Here is a 27,242-nt window from a genome sequence, read left to right on the forward strand (position 1 = left end):
AGGAGCTGTCACCGCGACTGTGCATCAGAGAGGATTTGTTTTTATACAATTAGGTGGATTTCTGGATGCGGAAGAGGCTTTTTTTTGCCGGATCACCAATCGCGCGCCAACCCAGACAGGGTTTCAGCAGTTTGTTGAACCGTGGTGGGCAGCACAGCTGAGCCTGATCCGGTTCTAAATTAAAGTCCCAAGAGAAGGAGAGAGAGAGAGATACAAAGAAAGAGAGAGTGAGAGAATGAAAGAGAGGTCCACACTCCGACAGATATCAGCGGATAGTGTTAAGGAGTGGGAACCCCTGTTGATTTTTTTGCTCCCTGCGAAGCCCAGCTCCAATTGCTCCCCAGCTGCGACCAGCTAACACAGCACGGCGCAGCAATCAAACATGGTGACCTTGCTGTCCAGTATATGGGTTAATTTTTAATGACAGTAAAGTTGCCATTTCAAAAGCAGAGGTGGGGGGCGGGGAGAGAGAGAGAGAGAGAAAGAAACTGACACTTAAAGCATTACACTCTAAATCACCTCTAACACAGAAAGGATAAGGTGTAGAGCTCTTCCTTCCAGTTCTGAACAAGACGACTCCTTAAAAGGAGCTGGAAAGCATAACAGGAAATTACTGTTTTTAACTCGCTTCCTCCCGGTGCCCTTCTCAGCTGCTAGGTGGGATTAAGTTACCGGTTTAACCAACCTTTTCCTAGCAGCGGGGAGTCTCACTGAAACTTCACACATAATGCTGCAAAAACAGACAGGATCTGCTCCTGACTGAAGGCTGCATCGGTACACAGAACAATTTCTTAAAGCACACATATTTGGTCAAACACATTCACTCCCCTCTCTCCCCATACCCTCCCATCTAGGGTATGTGGGTCTTGTTGAGAATGATGTTTTAATTCCTACACTTCTTGAACAGGATAAGGGAGTCGCAGTTTATGTACAGACGTCAGCCAGATGCAAGGGCAGCAGGTGCATGGGAACACCATCACCTCTAGGTTGCCCTCCAAGTCTTAGACCATCCCAACATGGACATGTATCGCCCTGCCTTCATTGTCAACAGGTCAACATCATGAAACTCCCTACCTAACTGCACTGTGGGAGCACCTTCACCACATGGACTGCAGCGGTATAGGAAGAAGGCCCACCACCACCTTCTCAAGGGCAACTGGGGATGGGCAATAAATCACGGCCTTGACAGTGACGCGGGTATCCTGAGAATAAGAACATGAGAAATAGGAGCAGGAGTGGGCCATACAGCCCCTCGAGCCTGCTCCGCTTTTCAACAAGAGCACGGCTGATCTTCGACCTCAACTCCACTTTCCCGTCCGATCTCCATATCCCTTGATTCCCCTAGAGTCCAAAAATCTATCGATCTCAGTCTTGAATACACTCAACAAAAGAATTTTTCTTAAAAATGTGAAATACAGGAAGACAGATGTAGACAGTGTGATACAGACAGATGTTGGCAGCTGTTTTCTTCAGGCCCAGAAGCCCACAGTTTCTTCTTTGCTCATTAATGTGAAGTCATTTATAAACAAGCAATCAGCTTTCACACGTACACCACTGACAGCCACCTCCGCCTCACCACCTCCACCACTGATTATACCCTGCACAATCACCTGTCTGACATTAAGACCTGGAGCCTGGATGAGTGGTAACTTACTCCAGCCTAATGTCGGGAAAACTGAGGCCAATCCTCTTTGGCGCCTGCCAGTATCTCCATGTTTCTAGCCTGAGCTCCATCAAGCTCTCTTGCTGCCCCCTCAGACATGGCCCAGAAACGTGAAGCCGAGGCAGATACAATCATGGCCTTCAAAAGGGAACTGGATAAGTATTCGAAAGGAAAAAATTTGCAGGGCTACGGGGATAGGGCAGAGGAGCGGGACTAGCCGGATTGCTCTTGTGTAGAGTTGGCGTGGACTCAATGGGCCGAATGGCCTCTTCTGTGCTGTAACCTTTCTGTGATTCTATCTCCTGATAGGCCCTGAACCAAATTTCCTTCTTCATATTTGATCCAATACAAGGGCTTTTTCTTCCCCACTGCTGCAGAGGCCTTAATCCATGCTTCAGTTCAAGTAATCCAATACTCTCCTTGCTGGCCCCAACAAACTCCAACTTATTAGGAATGCCACAGTCCTATTTAGAGTTGTTCTTGGGATGTGGGCGATGCTGGCAAGGCAGCCCTGAGGGCATCAAGTGTCAACACCGTAGTGCGATCACAAGAAGGCCAGACCAGTTAGGCCTTCCCTGACACTCCAAGGGAGTGCTGTGCTGTCAAAGGTGCCGTCTTTTGGATGAGACGTTAAATCAAGGCCCCGTCTGCTCACTGGATGTAAAAGATCCCGCCGGCACTATTTCAAAGAACAGCAGAGGAGTTCTTGGAAGTGTCCTGGCCAATATTTACCCCTCAACCAACACCACTAAAAAACAGATTTATCTCATTGATGTTCGTGGGATCTTGCTCTGTGCAAATTGCTACCATGTTTCCGACATTACAACAGTGACTACACTTCATTGGCTGTAAAACACTTTGGGACATCCTGAGGATGTGAAAGGCGCTACATAAATGCAAGTTCTTCATTTGCTTTCAAGTGTTCTTGTTCAGCTGAGAATTCTAGGTGAAGCATCGAGAGTAAGGGTGCAGCACTCGCTCGAGGTCAGAAAGAGTAGCGGAGAAGGTGAGATAAGTCAAAAAGTAGAGGTTAGGTGATGCTAAGCCTCGGCTTTAAAAGCCAATAGGGTATAGGAGGAAGAACGGCGAGGAAATCCACAGTATTAAGGTTACTGGGAAAGAATGCATTAAAACTTGTTGCACCAACTCCTGTTGTAAGTTCAAAAGGGAGGGAGAGCGGGCGGGGGGAGGGGGAGGAGGGAGAGCGGGCGGGGGGAGGGGGGAGAGCGGGCGGGGGGAGGGGGGAGAGCGGGCGGGGGGAGGGGGGAGAGCGGGCGGGGGGAGGGGGGAGAGCGGGCGGGGGAGGGGGGAGAGCGGGCGGGGGAGGGGGAGAGCGGGCGGGGGAGGGGGGAGAGCGGGCGGGGGAGGGGGGAGAGCGGGCGGGGGAGGGGGGAGAGCGGGCGGGGGAGGGGGGAGAGCGGGCGGGGGAGGGGGGAGAGCGGGCGGGGGAGGGGGGAGAGCGGGCGGGGGAGGGGGGAGAGCGGGCGGGGGAGGGGGGAGAGCGGGCGGGGGAGGGGGGAGAGCGGGCGGGGGAGGGGGGAGAGCGGGCGGGGGAGGGGGGAGAGCGGGCGGGGGAGGGGGGAGAGCGGGCGGGGGAGGGGGGAGAGCGGGCGGGGGAGGGGGGAGAGCGGGCGGGGGAGGGGGGAGAGCGGGCGGGGGAGGGGGGAGGAGGGAGAGCGGGCGGGGGAGGGGGGAGGAGGGAGAGCGGGCGGGGGAGGGGGAGGAGGGAGAGCGGGCGGGGGAGGGGGAGGAGGGAGAGCGGGCGGGGGAGGGGGAGGAGGGAGAGCGGGCGGGGGAGGGGGAGGAGGGAGAGCGGGCGGGGGAGGGGGAGGAGGGAGAGCGGGCGGGGGAGGGGGAGGAGGGAGAGCGGGCGGGGGAGGGGGAGGAGGGAGAGCGGGCGGGGGAGGGGGAGGAGGGAGAGCGGGCGGGGGAGGGGGAGGAGGGAGAGCGGGCGGGGGAGGGGGAGGAGGGAGAGCGGGCGGGGGAGGGGGAGGAGGGAGAGCGGGCGGGGGAGGGGGAGGAGGGAGAGCGGGCGGGGGAGGGGGAGGAGGGAGAGCGGGCGGGGCAGGGGGAGGAGGGAGAGCGGGCGGGGCAGGGGGAGGAGGGAGAGCGGGCGGGGCAGGGGGAGGAGGGAGAGCGGGCGGGGCAGGGGGAGGAGGGAGAGCGGGCGGGGCAGGGGGAGGAGGGAGAGCGGGCGGGGCAGGGGGAGGAGGGAGAGCGGGCGGGGCAGGGGGAGGAGGGAGAGCGGGCGGGGCAGGGGGAGGAGGGAGAGCGGGCGGGGCAGGGGGAGGAGGGAGAGCGGGCGGGGGAGGGGGAGGAGGGAGAGCGGGCGGGGGAGGGGGAGGAGGGAGAGCGGGCGGGGGAGGGGGAGGAGGGAGAGCGGGCGGGGGAGGGGGAGGAGGGAGAGCGGGCGGGGAGGGGGAGGAGGGAGAGCGGGCGGGGGAGGGGGAGGAGGGAGAGCGGGCGGGGGAGGGGGCGGAGGGAGAGCGGGCGGGGGAGGGGGAGGAGGGAGAGCGGGCGGGGGAGGGGGAGGAGGGAGAGCGGGCGGGGTAGGGGGAGGAGGGAGAGCGGGCGGGGTAGGGGGAGGAGGGAGAGCGGGCGGGGTAGGGGGAGGAGGGAGAGCGGGCGGGGTAGGGGGAGGAGGGAGAGCGGGCGGGGTAGGGGGAGGAGGGAGAGCGGGCGGGGGAGGGGGAGGAGGGAGAGCGGGCGCGGGAGGGGGAGGAGGGAGAGCGGGCGCGGGAGGGGGAGGAGGGAGAGCGGGCGGGGGAGGGGGAGGAGGGAGAGCGGGCGGGGGAGGGGGAGGAGGGAGAGCGGGCGGGGGAGGGGGAGGAGGGAGAGCGGGCGGGGGAGGGGGAGGAGGGAGAGCGGGCGGGGGAGGGGGAGGAGGGAGAGCGGGCGGGGGAGGGGGAGGAGGGAGAGCGGGCGGGGGAGGGGGAGGAGGGAGAGCGGGCGGGGGAGGGGGAGGAGGGAGAGCGGGCGGGGGAGGGGGAGGAGGGAGAGCGGGCGGCGGAGGGGGAGGAGGGAGAGCGGGCGGGGGAGGGGGAGGAGGGAGAGCGGGCGGGGGAGGGGGAGGAGGGAGAGCGGGCGGGGGAGGGGGAGGAGGGAGAGCGGGCGGGGGAGGGGGAGGAGGGAGAGCGGGCGGGGGAGGGGGAGGAGGGAGAGCGGGCGGGGGAGGGGGAGGAGGGAGAGCGGGCGGGGGAGGGGGAGGAGGGAGAGCGGGCGGGGGAGGGGGAGGAGGGAGAGCGGGCGGGGGAGGGGGAGGAGGGAGAGCGGGCGGGGGAGGGGGAGGAGGGAGAGCGGGCGGGGGAGGGGGAGGAGGGAGAGCGGGCGGGGGAGGGGGAGGAGGGAGAGCGGGCGGGGGAGGGGGAGGAGGGAGAGCGGGCGGGGGAGGGGGAGGAGGGAGAGCGGGCGGGGGAGGGGGAGGAGGGAGAGCGGGCGGGGGAGGGGGAGGAGGGAGAGCGGGCGGGGAGGGGGAGGAGGGAGAGCGGGCGGGGGAGGGGGAGGAGGGAGAGCGGGCGGGGGAGGGGGAGGAGGGAGAGCGGGCGGGGGAGGGGGAGGAGGGAGAGCGGGCGGGGGAGGGGGCGGAGGGAGAGCGGGCGGGGGAGGGGGCGGAGGGAGAGCGGGCGGGGGAGGGGAAGGAGGGAGAGCGGGCGGGGGAGGGGGAGGAGGGAGAGCGGGCGGGGGAGGGGGAGGAGGGAGAGCGGGCGGGGGAGGGGGAGGAGGGAGAGCGGGCGGGGGAGGGGGAGGAGGGAGAGCGGGCGGGGTAGGTGGAGGAGGGAGAGCGGTCGGGGGAGGAGGGAGAGCGGTCGGGGGAGGGGGAGGAGGGAGAGCGGTCGGGGGAGGGGGAGGAGGGAGAGCGGGCGGGGGAGGGGGAGGAGGGAGAGCGGGCGGGGGAGGGGGAGGAGGGAGAGCGGGCGGGGGAGGGGGAGGAGGGAGAGCGGGCGGGGGAGGGGGAGGAGGGAGAGCGGGCGGGGGAGGGGGAGGAGGGAGAGCGGGCGGGGGAGGGGGAGGAGGGAGAGCGGGCGGGGAGGGGGAGGAGGGAGAGCGGGCGGGGGAGGGGGAGGAGGGAGAGCGGGCGGGGGAGGGGGAGGAGGGAGAGCGGGCGGGGGAGGGGGAGGAGGGAGAGCGGGCGGGGGAGGGGGAGGAGGGAGAGCGGGCGGGGGAGGGGGCGGAGGGAGAGCGGGCGGGGGAGGGGGCGGAGGGAGAGCGGGCGGGGGAGGGGGCGGAGGGAGAGCGGGCGGGGGAGGGGGCGGAGGGAGAGCGGGCGGGGGAGGGGGAGGAGGGAGAGCGGGCGGGGGAGGGGGAGGAGGGAGAGCGGGCGGGGGAGGGGGAGGAGGGAGAGCGGGCGGGGGAGGGGGAGGAGGGAGAGCGGGCGGGGGAGGGGGAGGAGGGAGAGCGGGCGGGGGAGGGGGAGGAGGGAGAGCGGGCGGGGGAGGGGGAGGAGGGAGAGCGGGCGGGGGAGGGGGAGGAGGGAGAGCGGGCGGGGGAGGGGGAGGAGGGAGAGCGGGCGGGGAGGGGGAGGAGGGAGAGCGGGCGGGGGAGGGGGAGGAGGGAGAGCGGGCGGGGAGGGGGAGGAGGGAGAGCGGGCGGGGGAGGGGGAGGAGGGAGAGCGGGCGGGGGAGGGGGAGGAGGGAGAGCGGGCGGGGGAGGGGGAGGAGGGAGAGCGGGCGGGGGAGGGGGAGGAGTGAGAGCGGGCGGGGGAGGGGCAGGAGGGAGAGCGGGCGGGGGAGGGGGAGGAGGGAGAGCGGGCGGGGGAGGGGGAGGAGGGAGAGCGGGCGGGGGAGGGGGAGGAGGGAGAGCGGGCGGGGGAGGGGGAGGAGGGAGAGCGGGCGGGGGAGGGGAGGAGGGAGAGCGGGCGGGGGAGGGGAGGAGGGAGAGCGGGCGGGGGAGGGGAGGAGGGAGAGCGGGCGGGGGAGGGGGAGGAGGGAGAGCGGGCGGGGGAGGGGGAGGAGGGAGAGCGGGCGGGGGAGGGGGAGGAGGGAGAGCGGGCGGGGGAGGGGGAGGAGGGAGAGCGGGCGGGGGAGGGGGAGGAGGGAGAGCGGGCGGGGGAGGGGGAGGAGGGAGAGCGGGCGGGGGAGGGGGAGAGCGGGCGGGGGAGGGGTAGGAGGGAGAGCGGGCGGGGGAGGGGGAGGGGGAGGAGGGAGAGCGGGCGGGGGCGGGGGAGGAGGGAGAGCGGGCGGGGGCGGGGGAGTCGGGAGAGCGGGCGGGGGAGGGGGAGTCGGGAGAGCGGGCGGGGGAGGGGGAGGAGGGAGAGCGGGCGGGGGAGGGGGAGGAGGGAGAGCGGGCGGGGGAGGGAGAGCGGGCGGGGGAGGGGGAGGAGGGAGAGCGGGCGGGGGAGGGGGAGGAGGGAGAGCGGGCGGGGAGGAGGGAGAGCGGGCGGGGGAGGGGGAGGAGGGAGAGCGGGCGGGGGAGGGGGAGGAGGGAGAGCGGGCGGGGGAGGGGGAGGAGGGAGAGCGGGCGGGGGAGGGGGAGGAGGGAGAGCGGGCGGGGGAGGGGGAGGAGGGAGAGCGGGCGGGGGAGGGGGAGGGGTAGGAGGGAGAGCGGGCGGGGGAGGGGAGGAGGGAGAGCGGGCGGGGGAGGGGAGGAGGGAGAGCGGGTGGGGAGGGGGAGGAGGGAGAGCGGGCGGGGAGGGGGAGGGGGAGGAGGGAGAGCGGGCGGGGGAGGGAGAGCGGGTGGGGGAGGGGGAGGAGGGAGAGCGTGTTGTCTGAGCTATTTGAAGCACGGGTGGAAGATGAGAGGAATGTTTTGACGAGCACTGAGCAGTGAAATAGTGAAAAGTGAACTGGAAAATGTGGAAGCTTGAAACCTGAAACGAGATGATGCTGGGAAACTCTCAGCAGGTCGGGCAGACGACAGGGAGTTTAATGTTTCCGTTGTGGACCCTTCTTCCAAAGGTTTCTAACTGAGGGTCTACGCCTGAAACATTAACTCTGTTTCTCTCTTCACGGATGCTGCCTGACTGGCCGAGTGTTTCCAGTGTTTTTGTTTCAGATTCCCACTTGAGCAGTTTTTTTTGTTTCCCTCTCTCTATTCCACCGCTGTGCTCAGTCCCTCCTTCCTCCTCTACCCTTCAGGCTTTTCAAATCGAAGCTTGGCGTCACCTAACCTCTATTTTTTGACTTCACTTCTCTCTTACTCCTGGCAGGGTGCTGCACCCCCCCCGGGACTTTGATCCTTATCATTTTTTGTTCTTGTTTCTTTCAATGTCCAGGCAACGTGCGGAATTATTGAAAAACTTACCGAGCACTGGGACGTTTCACCGGGACACTGGAATATACCTGCACAAGTTCTGGGTTTGGGGAGGGTGTTCCAAAGAATAGGGCCGAGGCAACCGAAGGGAGGTGGGGGGATGCATGGGAGACCATGGTCAGAGGACTGGGGAGCACAGGAAGGGATGTAAGGCTGGAGAGGGAAGGAGGGGCAAGACTGAGGAGCGATTCGTAGACGAACCCTGGAGCATAGAATTTCTTTTCTTTGACTAACTTTTGACTAATTTCCATTTCTCTCCCCTGGTCCCACCTCACTTTCATAGAATCATAGAATGGTTACTGCACAGAAGGAGGCCATTCGGCCCATCAAGCCTGTGCCGGATCTTTGTAAGAGCAATCCAGTTAGTCCCATTCCCCCATAGCCCTGCAAATTTTTTCCATTCAAGTATTTATCCAATTCCTTTTTGAAAGCCACAATTGAATCTGCCTCCACTACCCTTTCAGGCGGCGCATTCCTGATCATAACAACTCGCTGCATAAAAAAGCTTTTCCTCATGTCGCCTTTGGTTCTTTTGTCAATCACCTTAAATCTGGGTCCTCTGGTTCTCAACCCTTCTGCCGATGGGAATTAGTATTTTATCTACACCAATTACTATTGTATGTGCTCTGATGAGGTCTCCCCTCCTCGCGCCTCCACCTCTCCAGGCCGTAAACCGCACAATTCTCGAACCTTTCCTATCTCACAGCTCCGCTCCTTACCATTGGGATCCGTCTTGTTGCTCTTTGCTGTCCCTCTTTCCGATCACAGTCTATTTCTGCTGTGGGCACCCAGCAGGGTACCTGTAGGCGGAATGCTCCCCTCCGTTGCCGCGGCCCCGTTCTTTGGCTGGCTGGCGGGCGGGCGTCCATCCGTCCCTCCTCCACCTTTAAGAGCCAGATCTTCGACCAAGCTTTCTCAGCCCTCTCGCTAAGGGTCAGCGCCTCCACAAAGTGCCTGAGGATGCTTTTCCCTACAGGCGCTACATGAATGCAAGCTTTTGCCACTGAAAGAGCAATAAATGCTTGGAAAGATCTGCCAGGTGGGACAATAGAGGCCAAACCATGGGGTTATTGAAAATACAACGACACATCATGCTGGGAGAGTTAATGCACAATCCTCAATTACCTGACATTTCTCACCCAGGAAGCAAAAGAAAGGGATTGGGATTAACGGGTGATCTAATTGAGTTTAAGATGATTAAAGGATTTGATAGGGTGGATAGAGAGAAACTATTTTCTCTGGTGGGGGAATCCAGAACAAGGGGGTATAACCTTAAAATTAGAGCTAGGCCGTTCAGGGGTGATGTAAGGAAGCACTTCTTCACACAAAGGGTAGTGGAAATCTGGAACTCTCTCCTCCAAAAAGCTTTCGAGGCTGGGGGTCAATTGAAAATTTCAAAACTGAAAGCGATAGATTTTTGTTAGGCAAGGGTATTAAGGGTTACAGAACTAAGGTGGGTAAATGGAGTTAAGGTACAGATCAGCTTTGACCTAATTGAATGGCGGAACAGGCTCGAGGGGCTGAACGTCCTCCTCCTGTTCCTATGTTCCTAAACTGCACAGAGATTTCTCCCCAATCTGCTGGTTTGCACACCTCTGAAATCTGACAAGTAAAAACCGAGAGAGAGAATGCTGCCTTGTAAAACAGCCGAACACATGTTAGAGGAGGAGAGGGGAGGCGAGGGAAGGAGAGGATATAATTAACGCTCTGACTTGTTAACTCTCTACCACAATTTCACAGGTATGCTTCCCAGGCAGCTGCACTCCATCTTTCAGCTATAAATCACAAGATATCAGACACTGATCTCATTCCAGCTGAATAGTTTTGCATTTCTTGTTCATTTCCTGAATTCTAAACCAAACCCGGTATCTTACCATCCCGATGTTTTTTTTTATTCGTTCACGGGATGTGGGCGTCGCTGGCGAGGCCAGCATTTATTGCCCATCCATAATTGCCCTCGGAAACGTGGTGGTGAGCCGCCTTCTTGAACCGCTGCAGTCCGTGTGGTGACGGTTCTCCCACAGTGCTGTTAGGAAGGGAGTTCCAGGATTTTGACCCAGCGACAATGAAGGAACGGCGATATATTTCCAAGTCAGGATGGTGTGTGACTTGGAGGGGAACGTGCAGGTGGTGTTGTTCCCATGTGTCTGCTGCTCTTGTCCTTCTAGGTGGTAGAGGTCGCTGGTTTGGGAGGTGCTGTCGAAGAAGCCTTGGCGAGTTGCTGCAGTGCATCCTGTGGATGGTACACACTGCAGCCACTGTGCGCCGGTGGTGAAGGGAGTGAATGTTTAGGGTGGTGGATGGGGTGCCAATCAAGCGGGCTGCTTTATCTTGCATGGTGTCGAGCTTCATGAGTGTTGTTGGAGCTGCACTCATCCAAGCAAGTGGAGAATATTCCATCACACTCCTGACTTGTGCCTTGTACATGGTGGAAAGGCTTTGTGGAGTCAGGAGGTGAGTCACTCGCCGCAGAATACCCAGCCTCTGACCTGCTCTCGTAGCCACAGTATTTATATGGCTGGTCCAGTTAAGTTTCTGGTCAATGGTGACCCCCAGGATGTTGATGGTGGGGGATTCGGCGATGGTAATGCCGTTGAATGTCAAGGGGAGGTGGTTAGACTCTCTCTTGTTGGAGATGGTCATTGCCTGGCACTTATCTGGCGTGAATGTTACTTGCCACTTATGAGCCCAAGCCTGGATGTTGTCCAGGTCTTGCTGCATGCGGGCTCGGACTGCTTCATTATTTGAGGGGTTGCGAATGGAACTGAACACTGTGCAGTCATCAGCGAACATCCCCATTTCTGACCTTATGACGGAGGGAAGGTCATTGATGAAGCAGCTGAAGATGGTTGGGCCTAGGACACTGCCCTGAGGAACTGCTGCAGCAATGTCCTGGGGCTGAGATGATTGGCCTCCAACAACCACTACCATCTTCCTTTGTGCTAGGTATGACTCCAGCCACTGGAGAGTTTTCCCCCTGATTCCCATTGACTTCAAACAATTGGTACCGTGTAAATACAAGGCAAGAAGCCTGCCCGTCCTGTAAAAGGCTGCCAGCAAACAGCCTGCTGGAAGATATAACCTACACATCTTAAAAAGTATATATTAAGCAACAAATATTTAATGGATACCCAGGAGTGAGTTACAGGCTAGAATCTAATCAAGGGGTTTGGGTGGTTTGTACACAGAATAAAGACTACACAGGAATAAGTTACAGGCTGGAATCTAATCGAAGGTTCAGGTGGTTTATATACAGTACAAAAACAAGGCACCAGATTGGAAAAGGGCACATTTTAGAAAGAAGAGAGCGAGCTATGGTGAGGTGGAAAGATAATTGCAGATTAACAATGGGATGTTTTCAAAAGGTGCAGAATAAATACATATAATTAAAAAAGACTACTTCAAATTTCTGAACTACACTTCAAAAGGACTTCATTGGCTGTAAAGCACTTTGGGATGTCCTGGGGTCATGACGGGTGTTTTTGCGACTGGAAGGCTGTTTCCAGTGGGGTGCCGCAGGGCTCGGTACTAGGTCCTTTGCTTTTTGTGGTATACATTAACGACTTGGACTTAAGCGTAGGGGGCATGATTAAGAAATCTGCGGATGACACAAAGATAGGCCGTGTGGTTGATAGTGAGGAGGAAAACTGTAGACTGCAGGAAGATATCAATGGACTGGTCAGATGGGCAGATAAGTGGCAAATTGAGTTCAATCCAGAGAAGTGTGAGGTAATGCATTTGGGGAGGGCAAACAAGGGAAGGGAATACACAATAAATGGGAGGATACTGAAAGGTGTACAGGAAGTGAGGGACCTTGGAATGCATGTCCACAGATCCCTGAAGGTAGCAGAACAGGTAGAAAAGGTGGTGAAGAAGGCATATGGAACGCTTTCCTTTATTAGCCGAGGTATAGAATATAAAGGCAGGGATGTTATGCTGGAACTGTATAAAACACTAGTTAGGCCACAGCTTGAGTACTGCGCACAGTTCTGGTCACCACATTACAGGAAGGATGTAATTGCACTAGAGAGGGTGCAGAGGAGATTTACAAGGTTGTTGCCAGGACTTGAGAATTTTAGCTATGATGACAGATTGGATAGGCTGGGTTTGTTTTCCTTGGAACAGAGGAGGCTGAGGGTTTTTTAAAAATTTGTTCATGGGATGTGGGCGTCGCTGGCGAGGCCAGCATTTATTGCCCCACCATAATTGCCCTTGAGAAGGTGATGGTGAGCCGCCTTCTTGAACCGCTGCAGTCCGTGTGGTGAAGGTTCTCCCACAGTACTGTTAGGTAGGGAGTTCCAGGATTTTGACCCAGCAACAATGAAGGAACGGCGATATATTTCCAAGTCGGGATGGTGTGTGACTTGGAGGGGAACGTGCAGGTGGTGTTGTTCCCATGTGCCTGCTGCCCTTGTCCTTCTAGGTGGTAGAGGTCGCGGGTTTGGGAGGTGCTGTCGAAGAAGCCTTGGCGAGTCGCCGCAGTGCATCCTGTGGATGGTACACACTGCAGCCATGGTGCACCGGTGGTGAAGGGAGTGAATGTTTAGGGTGGTGGATGGGGTGCCAATCAAGCAGACTGGTTTGTCCTGGATGGTGTCGAGCTTCTTGAGTGTTGTTGGAGCTGCACTCATCCAGGCAAGTGGAGAGTATTCCATCACACTCCTGACTTGTGCCCTGTCGATGATGGAAAGGCTTTGGAGAGTCAGGAGGTGAGTCACTCGCCGCAGAATACCCAGCCTCTGACCTGCTCTCGTAGCCACAATATTTATGTGGCTGGTCCAGTTTAGTTTCTGGTCAATGGTGACCCCCCAGGATGTTGATGGTGGGGGATTCGGGGATGGTAATGCCGTTGAATGTCAAGGGGAGGTGGTTAGACTCTCTCTTGCTGGAGATGGTCATTGTCTGGCGCGAATATTACTTGCCACTTATCAGCCCAAGCCTGGACGTTGTCCAGGTCTTGCTGCATGCGGGCATGGCCTGCTTCATTATCTGAGGGGTTGCAAATGGAACTGAACACTGCAATCATCAGCGAACGTCCCCATTTCTGACCTTATGATGGAGGGAAGGTCATTGATGAAGCAGCTGAAGATGGTTGGGCCTAGGAAACTGCCCTGAGGAACTCCTGCAGCAATGTCCTGGGGCTGAGATGATTGGTCTCCAACAACCACTACCATCTTCCTTTGTGCTAGGTACAATTCCAGCCACTGGAGAGTTTTCCCCCTGATTTCCATTGACTTCAATTTTACTAGGGCTCTTTGGTGCCACACTCAGTCAAATGCTGCCTTGATGTCAAGGGCAGTCACTCTCACCTTACCTCTGGAATTCAGCTCTTTCGTCCATGTTTGGACCAAGGCTGTAATGAGGTCTGGAGCCGAGTGGTCCTGGCAGAACCCAAACTTAGCATTGGTGAGCAGGTTATTGGTAAGTGCTGCATGATAGCACTGTCGACGACACCTTCCATCACTTTGCTGATGATTGAGAGTAGACTGATGGGGCGGTAATTGGCCGGATTGGATTTGTCCTGCTTTTTGTGGACAGGAGATACCTGGGCAATTTTCCACATTGTCGGGTAGTTGCCAGTGTTGTCGCTGTACTGGAACAGTTGGGCTAGAGGCGCAACTCGTTCTGGCGCACAAGACTTCAGCGCTACAGCCGGGATGTTGTCGGGGCCCATAGCCTTTGTTGTATCCAGTGCACTCAGCTATTTCTTGCTATCAGTGGAGTGAATCGAATTGGCTGAAGACTGGCTTCTGTGATGGTGGGGATATCGGGAGGTGGTGATTTGATTGAGGTGTACAAATTATGAGGGGCCTAGATAGAGTGGATAGGAGGGACCTATTTCCCTTAGCGGAGAGGTCAATAACCAGGGGGTATAGATTTAAAGTGATTGGTAGAAAGATTACAGTGGAAATGAGGAAAAATGTTTTTACCCAGAGGGTGGTGGGGGTCTGGAACTCACTGCCTGAGTGGGTGGTAGAGGCAGAAACCCTCAACTCATTTAAAAAAAATACCTGGCTGTGCACCTGAAGAGCCGTGACCTGCAGGGCTACGGACCAAACGCAAGAAAGTGGGATTAGGCTGGGTGGCTCGTTCCTCAGCCGGTGCGGACACGATGGGCCGAATGGCCTCCTACTGTGCCCTAAATTTTCTATGATTGTATGAAAGGTGCTATAGAAATGCAAGTTCTCCTTCATCTTGACCTGTATGGTAGGCTGAGCAGATGGCCGCATCCATCACAACGTAAGGAGGACGCACATGGAAAGGAGGTGGCAGCGACTTCCCTCCAAAGTGCAGCCCATGCACAGCAACTGGCAGGGCCACCTGAGGGAGGGAGGACTCAGTCAAGGTCTTTGTTGGGCTGGGGCGGTGGGGGTGCAGTGAAGAGGAGGCAGCGGTTAGAATTATTTAGCAACCCAGTAAGATTGAAAAGAGTGGGCAAGACTTATTTGCTTCAACATTGGGGTGGGTGGGGGGCATTAGCGAGTTGGAAGGGGAGGGGGCCACGTGCAATGACAGTATTCACAGGTGCCTTAAGCCAGCCTTGTGGTCTTTATGACCCAGTATGGCATCTTTCACCATCAGGTAGTCAGGGAGCCTCTCTTTTTATTTTGTTAGAATATTAAGCTTCCTTCCTATGTTTCATAGCAACTACTTGCATTTATATAGCGCCTTTAACGTAGTAAAATGTCCCAAGGCGCTTCACAGGAGCGATTATCAGCCAAGATTTGACACCGAGCCACATAAGGAATATAAGGAGCACACAAAACATAGAAAGTTAACATGCAGGTACAGCAAGCAATTAGGAAGGCAAATGGTATGAAGGCCTTTATTGCAAGGGGGTTGGAGTACAAGAGTAAGGAAATCTTGCTACAATTGTATAGGGCCTTGGTGAGACCACAACTGGAGCACTGTGCAGAGTTTTGGTCTCCTTACCTAAGGAAGGATATACTTGACTTAGAGGTGGTGCAACGAAGGTTCACTAGATTGATACCTGGAATGGGAGGATTGTCCTATGAGGAACGATTGAGCATATACTCTCTGGAGTTTAGAAGAATAAGAGGTGATCTCATTGAAATATATATGATTCTAAGAGGGTTTGACAGGGTAGATGCTGAGAGGATGTTTCCCCTGGCTGGAGAGTCTAGAACTAGGGGACATGGTCTCAGGATAAGGGGTCGGACATTTAGGACTGAGATGAGGAGTAATTTCTTCACTCAGAGGGTTGTGAATCTTTGGAATTCTCTACCCCAAGGGGCTGTGGATGCTCAGTCATTGAATATATTCAAGGGTTAGCTCGATAAATTTTTGGACTCTAGGGGAATCATGGGATATGGGAATCGGGCAGGAAAGTGGAGTTGAGGTTGAAGATCAGCCATGATCTTACTGAATGGCGGAGCAGGCTGACATAAAACTTGGGATAGTGGCAGACTTCAAGAGGACATAGACATGCTGGGGGAATGGGCGCACGCGTGGCAGATGAAATTTAATGCTGAGAAGTGTGAGGTGATATATTTTGGCAGAAAAAAAGGAGAGGCAATATAAACTAAAGGGTACAACTCTAAAGGGGGTGCAGGAACAGAGAGACCTAGGGGGTCTATGTATACAGGTCGTTGAAGGTGGCAGGACAGGTTGAGAAAGCATATGGGATCCTGGGCTTTATAAATAGAGCCATAGAGTACAAAAGCAAGGGTGTTATGTTGAACCTTTATAGGACACTGGTTCGGCCACAACTGGAGTATTGTGTCCAATTCTGGGCACCGCACTTTAGGAAGGATGTGAAGGCCTTAGAGAGGGTGCAGAAAAGATTTACTAGAATGGTTCCAAGGATGAGGGACTTCAGTTACGTGGATAAACTGGAGAAGCTGGGGTCGTTCTCCTTAGAGCAGAGAAGGTTGAGAGGAGATTTGATAGAGGTTTTCAAAATCATGAAGGGTTTAGAAAAGTAAATAAAGAAACGCTGTTCCCATTGGCGGAAGGGTCGAGAACCAGAGGACACAGATTTAAGGGGATTGGCAAAAGAATCAAAGGCGACATGAGGAAAAACTTTTTTAACACAGTGAGTGGTTAGGATCTGAAATGCACTGCCTGAGGGGATGGTGGAAGCAGGATCAATTGTGGCTTTCAAAAAGGATTTAGATAGGTACCTGAAGGAGAAAAATTTGCAGGGCTACAGGGAAAGAGTGGGGGAGTGGGACTAGCTGGATTGGTCTTGCAGAGAGCTGGCGCAAGCTCGATGGGCCAAATGGCCTCCTTCTGTGCCGTAACCATTCTATGTTTCTAATCTGTGATTCTAGACTCGAGGGGCCAAATGGCCTACTCCTGCTCTTATGTTCTTATATTAGGACAGGTGACCAAAAGCTTGGTCAAAGAGGTAGATTTTAAGGAGTGCCTTAAAGAAGGAGAGAGGTAGAGAGGCGGAGAGGTTTAGGGAGGGAATTCCAGAGCCCCAGACAACTGTAGGCACGGCCGCCAACGGTGGAGCGATGAAAACTGGTGAATGCGCAAGAGGCCCGAACTGGAGGAGCGCAGAGATCTCGGAGGGTTGTAGGGCTGGAGGGGGTTACAGAGATAGGGAGGGGCCGAGGCCATGGAGGGATTTGAAATCAAGGATGAGAATTTTAAAATTGAAGCGTTGCCAGACCGGCAGCCAAAGAAAAAACACTGTGCATTTCAGTGAGTTTGTACTATCCAATCTTGCAGCTTCCATTACTAGGTATATTAAGAACTACCTTGCTCAGCGTTTCTTCTGATATGTGTATGTGAGATTCATGGTATGACATCCACCATAATCCTCTGATCTCTCTCTCTCTAACGAAGTATTCATCACATCAGCCTTCCTAAATCACATTTCCTGCCCCATTCACGGGGCTCAGTGGCCCCGGAGTTTCCTTGATTGCTGCCACACTTTTCTCGTGGCCTCCCTCGCTCCTGATCGCCTGCCTCCTAATCATTCCTCATCTGTTCGTCTACGGCTTCAAACTGCTGTCAGACGCCCAACTTGTCGCCTTACTCCTGCCTCTGATATTGCCCTCTAATCCAGAGCACCAATGACTGGGAGGGCAGCAGCGTGCCCAACACGGGGCTGCTACTGTCACAGGCCGTGAGCCTCGGTTTTTCACACACACACACACACACACACGAGATTTAGAAAGGATCGGACTGTGGGTGAGAATTGAACTCGATAATCCATTTTGATCAGTCCAATCTGGGGCACTTCCCCTCCTGGACAGCTCTCCTCCAATGAGTTATTACTGACTAAACCTCTCCGCCTCTCTCTCCTCCTTTAAGACAGTGAATAGGCAATGGCTAACATTTAAGGAACGAATGCATGAATTGCAACAATTATACATTCCTTTCTGGCGCAAAAAAAAGACAAAAGGAAAAGCAGCCCAACCATGGCTAACAAAAGAAATTAAGGATAGTATTAGATCCAAAGAGGAGTCATATAAAGTTGCCAGAAAAAGTAGCAAGCCTGAGGATTTGGAGCAGTTTGGAATTCAGCAAAATAGGACCAAGAGATTGATTAAGAGGGGAATATGAGAGTAAACTTGCAAGGAACATAAAAATGGACCGTAAAAGCTTCTACAAGTATGCAAAAAGAAAAAGATTAGTGAAGACAAATGTAGTTCCCTTACAGTCAGAAACAGGAGAATTTATAATGGGGAACAAGAAATGGCAGAGCAATTAAACAAATACTTTGGTTCTGTCTTCATGGAAGAGGACACAAATAACTTCCCAGAAATACTAGGGAACCAAGGGACTAGTGAGGAGGAGGAGGAATTAAAGGAAATCAGTATTAGTAAAAAAAGTGCTGGAGAAATTAATGGGACTGAAAGCTGATAAATCCCCAGGGCCTGATAATCTGCATCCCAGAGTACTAAAAGAGGTAGCCATGGAAATAGTGGATGCATTTGGTTGTCATCTTCCAAAATTCTCGAGATAATGGAACAGTTCCTGCAGATTGGAGGGTGGCAAATGTAACCCCACTATTTAAAAAAGGAGGGAGAGAGAAAACAGGGAACTACAGACCGGTTAGCCTAACATCAGTAGTAGGGAAAATGCTAGAGTCTATTATAAAGGATGTGATAATAGAACACTTAGAAAATATCAACGGGATGAGACAAAGTCAACATGGATTTATGAAAGGGAAATCATGTTTGACAAACCTACTGGAGTTTTTTTGAGGATATAATTGGTAGAATAGATAAGGGAGAACCAGTGGATGTGGTGTATTTGGATTTTCAGAAGGCCTTTGTTAAAGTCCCACATAAGAGGTTAATGAGCAAAATTAAAGCACATGGGATTGGGGGTAATATACTGGCATGGATTGAAAATTGGTTAACAGGCAGGAAACAGAGAGTAGGAATAAATGGGTCTTTTTCGGGGTGGCAGGCAGTGACTAGTGGGGTACCGCAGGGATCAGTGCTTGGGCCCCAGCTATTCACAATATATATCAATGATTTGGATGAGGGAACCAAATGTAATATTTCCAAGTTTGCTGACGACACAAAACTAGGTGGGATCGTGAGTTGTGAGGAGGATGCAAAGAGGCTTCAAGGTGATTTAGACAAGTTCAGTGAGTGGGCAAATACATGTATAATGTGGATAAATGTGAAGTTATCCACTTCGGAAGGAAAAACAGAAAGGCAGAGTATTATTTAAAATGGTGATAGATTGGGAAATGTTGATGTACAAAGGGACCTGGGTGTCCTTGTACACCAGTCACTGAAAGCAAACATGCAGGTGCAGCAAGCAGTTAGGAAGGCAAATGGTATGTTGGCCTTCATTGCAAGAGGATTTGAGTACAGGAGCAAGGATGTCTTACTGCAGTTACACACGGTACCACGGTTGCAACCACAGGGAAGTCTATCGTCAATTTGTCTGACCACACCCTTCAACCAGACGAAATCGAAGTTCTCAGCCGAGGGCTCAATTTCTGCCCCACTACCAAAATGGACCCCACTAGTCTCGCGGCGGACACAGAGGAATTCATCAAGAGAATGAGGCTCCGGGAATACTTCCACAAACCCCAAGATTTCAGCAGCGAACCCAATGAGACAATCAACGATCTGGAACAGCAGACAGAGGGATCCGCTGTACAGCAACCGAAGAGGAAAGAGTCTCACTGGACTCCTCCGGAGGGTCGCTGCCCTCAGCTAGACATGTATGCTCAAGCTGACAGGAAATGCGTCAATGCCAGATTCATCAGCCACACTCAGAAGACAGTCCAGAATGTCACCCGAGCACAACGCAACACCATCAACGCTCTCAAGACCAACCGCAACATCGTCATCAAACCAGCGGACAAAGGAGGAGCCATCGTCATACAGAACAGAACGGACTATTGCAAAGAAGCATACCGACAACTGGACAACCAGGAACACTACAGACAGTTACCCGCAGATCCGACCAAAGAACACACCCACCAGCTCAACAAACTGATCAAGACCTTCGATCCAGACCTTCAAAGCATCCTACGCACTGTCATCCCACATACTCCCCGCGTGGGAGACTTCTACTGCCTCCCAAAGATACACAAAGCCAACACACCCGGACGTCCTATCGTATCAGGCAACGGAACCCTGTGTGAGAACCTCTCTGGATACATCGAGGGCATCCTGAAACCCATCGTACAGGGAACCCCCAGCTTCTGTCGCGACACTACAGACTTCCTACAAAAACTCAGCACCCACGGACCAGTTGAACCAGGAACACTTCTCACCACGATGGACGTCTCGGCACTCTACACCAGTATCCCCCACGATGACGGCATCGCTGCGACAGCATCAATACTCAACACCAACAACAGCCAATCTCCGGACGCCATCCTACAACTCATCCGCTTCATCCTGGATCACAATGTCTTCACCTTCGATAACCAGTTCTTTACCCAAACACACGGAACAGCCATGGGGACCAAATTCGCACCCCAATACGCCAACATTTTCATGCACAAGTTCGAGCACGACTTCTTCACTGCACAGGACCTCCAACCAACACTATACACCAGATACATCGACGACATTTTCTTTCTATGGACCCACGGCGAGGAATCACTAAAGAGACTACACGATAACATCAACAAGTTCCATCCCACCATCAAGCTCACCATGGACTACTCCTCAGAATCAGTTTCTTTCTTGGACACACGAATCTCCATCAAAGACGGGCACCTCAGCACCTCACTCTACTGCAAGCCCATGGACAACCTCACGATGCTCCACTTTTCCAGCTTCCACCCTAACCACGTCAAAGAGGCCATCCCCTATGGACAGGCCCTGCGAATACACAGGGTCTGCTCAGACGAGGAGGAACGCGATGGACACCTACAGACGCTGAAAGACGCCCTAGTAAGAACGGGATATGACGCTCGACTCATCGATCGACAGTTCCAACGGGCCACAGCGAAAAATCGCATAGACCTCCTCAGGAGACTAACACGGGACGCAACCAACAGAGTACCCTTTGTCGTCCAGTACTTCCCCGGAGCGGAGAAACTACGCCATGTTCTCCGCAGCCTTCAACATGTCATCAATGACGACGAACACCTCGCTATGGCCATCCCCACACCTCCACTACTCACCTTTAAACAGCCACCCAACCTCAAACAGACCATCGTTCGCAGCAAATTACCTAGCTTTCAAGAGAACAGCGTCCACGACACCACACAACCCTGCCACGGTAACCTCTGCAAGACATGCTAGATCATTGACACAGATACCACCATCACACGAGAGGACACCACCCACCAGGTGCATGGTTCATACTCCTGTGACTCGGCCAACGTTGTCTACCTCATACGTTGCAGGAAAGGATGCCCCGGAGCATGGTACATTGGCGAGACCATGCAGACACTGCGACAACGGATGAACGGACACCGCGCAACAATCACCAAACAGGAGGGTTCCCTCCCAGTCGGGGAACACTTCAGCAGTCAAGGACATTCAGCCACCGACCTTCGGGTAAGCGTACTCCAAGGCGGCCTTCGAGACACACGACAACGCAAAATCGTCGAGCAGAAATTGATAGCCAAGTTCCGCACCCATGAGGACGGCCTCAACCGGGATCTTGGGTTCATGTCATGCTACACGTTACCCCACCAGGAGTTGGGATGTCTTGTTGAAGTTGTACAGGGCATTGGTGAGGCCACACTTGGAGTACTGTGTACAGTTCTGGTCACCCTATTATAGAAAGGATATTATTAAACTAGAAAGAGTGCAGAAAAGATTTACTAGGATGCTACCGGGACTTGATGGTTTGACTTACAGGGAGAGGTTAGACAGACTGGGACTTTATTCCCTGGAGAGTAGGAGGTTAAGGGGTGATCTTATAGAAGTCTATAAAATAATGAGGGGCATAGATAAGGTCGATAGTCAAAATCTTTTCCCAAAGGTAGGGGAGTCTATAACGAGGGGGCACAGATTTAAGGTGAGAGGGGAGAGATACAAAAGGATCCAGAGGGGCAATTTTTTCACTCAAAGGGTGGTGAGTGTCTGGAACGAGCTGCCAGAGGCAGTAGTAGAGGCGGGTACAATTTTGTCTTTTAAAAAGCATTTGGACAGTTACATGGGGAAGATGGGTATCGAGGGATATGGGCCAAGTGCAGGCAATTGGGACTAGCTTAGTGGTATAAACTGGGCGACATGGACATGTTGGGCCAAAGGGCCTGTTTCCATGTTGTAACTTCTATGATTCTATGATTCTAAATGTTATCTGTTTTTAATATAACGGGTCAGTTGCTGTCTTTTCTATGTTTCTACCTCTCTATCTCTGTTTTTTTTGGGGGTTTTTTTGGTGATTTGTATATTCGGAGACCTTGCAGGTAACACCTGTCTGTCTGCCTTGGCAACGGGCAGTTGATAAAACTGTCTGTAATCACCAAGCATTGTTCTGTGATTTATAAATGCGATTTCATTTCGAGGATTTCATTTCCAACAACGTTCACCTGAGGAAGGAGGAAGCCTCCGAAAGCTTGTGAATTTAAAATAAAATTGCTGGACTATAACTTGGTGTTGTAAAATTGTTTACAATTGCAGTTTAGCAGGGCCTTGGTGAGACCACACCTGGAGTATTGAGTGCAGTTTTGGTCTCCTTACCTAAGAAAGGATATACTTGCCATAGAGGGAGTACAGTGAAGGTTCACCAGACTGATTCCTGGGATGGCAGGACTATCGTATGAGGAGAGATTGGGTCGACTTGGCCTATATTCACTCGAGTTTAGAAGAATGAGAGGGGATCTCATTGAAACATATAAAATTCTGACAGGGCTAGACAGACTAGATGCAGGGAAGATGTTTTCCCTGGCTGGGGGGTCCAGAGTGAGGGGTCACAGTCTCAGGATCCGGGGTAGGACATTTAGGACTGAGATGAGGAGAAATTTCTTCACTCGGAGGGTGGTGAACCTGTGGAATTCTTTACCACAGAAGGCTGTGGAGGCCAAGTCACTGAATATATTTAAGAAGGAGATAGATAGATTTCTAGACACAAAAGGCATCGAGGGGTATGGGGAGAGAGCGGGAATATGGTACTGAGATAGAGCATCAGCCATGATCATATTGAATGGCAGAGCAGGCTCGAAGGGCCGAATGGCCTACTCCTGCTCCTATTTTTCTTTGTTTCTATGGTTATAGTGGATAACGGGAAAGTAGGGCTGTGGTCACAATCAGATCAGCCACGATCTCATCTAATGGCAGAGCAGGCTCGAGGGGCCGAATGGCCCACTCCTGCTCTTAATTCGTATGTTCGTACGTACGGTCCTTAAAACCTACCTCATCACCTGTCCTTATATCTCCTTATGAGGCTCAGTGTCAATTTTTGTTTGATTACGCTCCTTTGAAGCTCCTTAGGACCTTTTACTACGTTATGGGTGCTATATTAATGCAAGTTGTAGTTGAATCTTTTATCCTGATGCGTCCCCCTTTCCCTGAGCCTGCGACAGATATACGCAAGAGCAAGTCTCCTTGGACACTGGAACTTAAAGCAAGAGTGGGAAAGGGGGATGGAGAGAAGTGAAAACATACTTCTCGAATACTCCCATTCACACACGTGCGCGATGGCAGCTAACCAGCTCCAGTCTGGCACAGGAATCATTCCTGATAAAAAGGGAATAAACAAATCCAACAAAAAGCACCATTTTGTATAGAAGAAGTGTAATCATTGAACCAACCAATTAGCCGTTAGAAAGAAAAAGCTTGTATTTCTATCCTGCCTTTCACGATCTGAGGATGTCCCAAAGCGTTTTACAGCCAATGAAGTACTTTTTGAAGTGTAGTCACTGTTGTAATGTAGGAAATACAGTGGCAAATTTGCGCACAGCAAGATCCCACAAAATGTTTTTTTAATGATGTTGGTTGGCCATGGCACGAGGGAGAACTCCCCTGCTCTTCTTCAAAATAGTTGATCTTTTACATCCACCAGAGAGGGCAGATGGGGCCTCGATTTAACAGTGCAGCATTCCCTCAGTACTGCACTGAAGTGCCAGCCTGGATTACGTGCTCAAGTCTCTCTTAGGCAAATAAAGTAACAGCTGAAAGTCTAATTCCTCTGTATATCATTCAGAAGCTTAGCACATGAGCTTCACATTTCAACGGATGTTGGACCAAGCTGACTGTTACTTCAAGCTGATTGAGATTGGCCACACACACTGCTTTCCCTCTCTGTAGCTGCATCATTACCCCATGTGTGTGTATATATATATATATATATATATATACACACACACACACACACACACACACACACGCCACACCCAGGCCAAAAAGTGAAATCATGGAGCATTTTTTCACACAAAGGGAAGTGGAAATCTGGAACTCTCTCCCCCAAAAAGCTGCAGATGCTGGGAGTCAATGGGAGCTTTCAAGGCTGAGATCGATAGAGTTTTGTTAGGTACTAAGGGAAATGGAACAAAGGCAAGGAAATGGAATTAGGGTGCAGAACATCCATGATCTAATTGAGGGGATGAATGGCCTACTCCTGTTCCCATGTAACAGGTTTGAGAGGCTGAATGGCCTGCTCCTCTTCTTATGTAACAGGCTTGAGGGACTAAATGGCTTGCTCCTGTTCCTATGGTAAGTTTATATCCTGCTGCACTGTCAACTGCACGAAACCTGTGCAAAGAGAGTGGACTACAATGCCTCTTCTTTCTCTCTCTCTCTCTCTCACACACTCTCTCCGTTACCTCTCTGTTCATCGCTGTCTGTCTCCCACTGCAAGCTTTGCACAGAAACAATCACAGAACCTTGCAAAACACATGAACCTGTCACACAGGCACTGCTTGCTCAGACACCCGACTGCACAAGCGGCAGTGTCAGCTTCTGAAATACCCAGGGAGCAGGAAACACAAGCTGCGGATAAGATCACGCACAGGCTGGGACCCCCTCTGAACCAACTCCATTATCTCCATGGCATGCGATGCAGCACAGATAGTAAAACAATGCATGTGCCCGGCATCATCCACACACATTCATCATTACACCAGCTCCACACACAACAGTCACTGTTCCAAAGGCCTTCCAGTGCAATAAGACATAAGCTCTTCTCACAGCATGCATTTATTCACCGTTAAATACCACACAAAGCTACACTTACTGACAGTGGACTCTCTGAGGCAGTGCTGGCCTCTCCCAAAGGCATTAAACCAATCAGCTTTAAGCCCTGAGGGTGGGCATGGTGTGTGCAGTGTACGCGCAGGGGTGGATGTGTGACGACCTAGCTAATTTGTGTCTGTCTTCCTCTACATTGTCCCATCAAACACTCCCAGGGCAGGTACAGCACGGGTTAGATATAGAGTAAAGCTCCCTCTACACTGTCCCATCAAACACTCCCAGGGCAGGTACAGCACGGGTTAGATACAGTTTAAAACTCCCTCTACACTGTCCCATCAAACACTCCCAGGGCAAGTACAGCACGGGTTAGATACAGAGTAAAGCTCCCTCTACATTGTCCCATCAAACACTCCCCGGGCAGGTACAGCACAGGTTAGATACAGAGTAAAGCTCCCTCTACACTGTCCCATCAAACACTCCCCGGGCAGGTACAGCACAGGTTAGATACAGAGTAAAGCTCTTTACACTGTCCCATCAAACACTCCCAGGGCAGGTACAGCACGGGTTAGATACAGAGTAAAGCTCTTTACACTGTCCCAAGAATTCACTCTGATCATATACTCAGAGCACCCCCTACTGTTACAGTAGAATTCTTCCCTTTCCCACACCAGCCATCCTTGTGTTGACTTTCAGTAATGATGAATGCTGAAGAATGTGCTGTGGGGCTGTGTCCATTAGGTAATGCTCGTGTAGAATCCTTCCAGACAGCACAGAAAGGAGACCAGCATTCCCTCAGTACAGAGAACTGTGAGCAGAATGGTTTCCTAAAGCCTGTCAGGACCACTCCTTGGAGATAGTGGCATCTCGAGTCAAACAAAACAGTCATTTGATAACTAACGGTAATGCACATATAGCTCAGGGTGTGGACTTACAGACAGGCTGCTGTGGGTTGTCTGTTTGTGAAGGGAGCCAGAAACAAAGGGTTAGATCAGACGGCAAGTCTTTAAGGGTTTCAGAAAAGGTTTCGAACTTGGCAATGATGTAACTCCCCGACGGTCTCTTTAGTAAACGAATGGCTTGGTGTAATATTAAGCTATCGAGACTTGGAAGGAACCAGGCTTGAACCTTGTCTGCGCTGAGCTTGCTGATCTTCGGAGTTGGGCCGCTACAGTTGACCTCAGCACCTCGGGACGGGGCGGGGGAGGGAACCAGCCAAGGGTTCCCTCTCCTGTTCACTTGCCACGTGAGTGGACATCGGAGGAGGCCGTGATGTGTGCTCCCCGTGGATGAATGGCCCTGCTGGTACTCAACTGTCCGAGCTCACGCGACGGAGCGTGGGCAATGTACCGGGGAACACCCAGCACCTATGGTATCAGAGCCCAGCCAAAAGTCAGTGTCTGCAGGAGAGGAGGCAAGTACATTCGAAAATAATGGGGAAGGGGGGGGGGGGCAAAGAAAAGCTCTCAAAGTAACTGAAAGGGTCAGCTATTCTGGAGTGGACAGACTGGGGCTGGGGTTACGTTCCTAGGATAGTTGCAGTCCTGTATCACCATGACGTTGGCATGGAAGGCGCGGCAAGTTTAGCTTAGCAATGACAAATGGGCAGTGCGTGAGACTGCGTGTACGGTGGGCAGATGAAAGGGAGAGGATGGAAATTTGAGTGCGGGTGTTTACATGCGAAGCAGGTGCTCGGCTCAGTGAGTTGTGTGTGTTTAAGTTGGCCCCGTCGCAGATGAGGATAGCGTGACAGAGGGAACGACAGAGAGTAAACTGCTTCCAAAAGTACAGCCAGAATTATGTAGGTCAAATATTTTGGGGACTTCTCTGTCAATTCTTACAAATATTTGAAGGGGAAAATTTTGCAGGGCGGTGGAGAAAGGGCAGGGGAGTGGGACTAATTGGATAACTCTTTCAAAGAGCTGGCACAGGCACGATGGGCTGAATGGCCTCCTTCTGCGCTATATCATTCTATGATTCTAATTCATCCCACCTCCTCTCTCTCCCTGGACTACAGAACCCCAGTATCTCATCCAAATATGTTCTCTTGCAAATGCGTAGACAGTGTGGTTCAGCTGGCTATTCGACTGCATAGGGCATCACAGCCAATCTTGATCCTCAACTTACTTACTTACATACAAACACACTATCCACCAGGAGTGGCTTTTTTAAAAATTCGTTCATGGGATGTAGGCGTCGCTGGCAAGGCCAGCAATTATTGCCCATCCCTAATTGCCCTTGAGAAGATGGTGGTGAGCCGCCTTCTTGAACCGCTGCAGTCCGTTTGGTGAAGGTTGCTGGATAGCAATCAGCAGTGGAAACTCTATCCCAAGTTTCCCATTCTGACTTTGGGACACTGTGCCCTGTGTTTCCACCTCAGCTGGGGAGAGGGATTGCTGAGGACTGAACCTGATCTCAGCCGGGACAGCGAAGGGAGCACTACAACCGAGCCTCTGAGCTAGAGAGGGAAGACCTTCCGTCAGAATTTCCCATTCCTGATCATTAGCCTATGACAAAACTCCACCCCACTCCCCAAAGTCGGAAAGTGCTCCATTTGGTGGGTGCACAATCAGGTTCGGCAGTGATACCCCCCCAGGTTAAACAGCCAGCTAGCACTGTACAGGTTCAAACACTTGGGTGAGGTTCTGAGGCCTGGCAGTACCTGTGGAACTGTATTCCAAACTCACACTGGGGGAGGTAATTCATTCAGCTTGATCACCTAGAGAGGTTGGTCCCATTTTATGATCTTAACTCTCCACAAGTTTTCATAATCTGAATTGCATTTATAC

At 53.4% G+C, this 27,242-nt stretch overlaps 1 protein-coding gene and 1 long non-coding RNA gene across 3 annotated transcripts in view; one reads left to right on the plus strand and one right to left on the minus strand.

Annotated features, from left to right (window-relative positions):
- nudt14 (nudix (nucleoside diphosphate linked moiety X)-type motif 14) overlaps nt 1–27,242 on the minus strand; it is a 112,367-nt gene that overhangs the window by 83,004 nt on the left and 2,121 nt on the right. The gene's annotated exons all lie outside the window — the stretch shown is intronic.
- The window catches only part of LOC137326733 (uncharacterized), a 186,705-nt gene continuing 184,701 nt past the window's right edge, over nt 25,239–27,242 (plus strand). The window contains exon 1 of the long non-coding RNA XR_010964263.1: nt 25,239–25,867. This is a non-coding gene — a long non-coding RNA (uncharacterized lncRNA). The remainder of the gene's footprint in view (nt 25,868–27,242) is intronic.

This window comes from Heptranchias perlo, chromosome 10, assembly GCF_035084215.1.
Source record: "Heptranchias perlo isolate sHepPer1 chromosome 10, sHepPer1.hap1, whole genome shotgun sequence".
In the NCBI taxonomy this organism is placed as follows: domain Eukaryota; kingdom Metazoa; phylum Chordata; class Chondrichthyes; order Hexanchiformes; family Hexanchidae; genus Heptranchias; species Heptranchias perlo.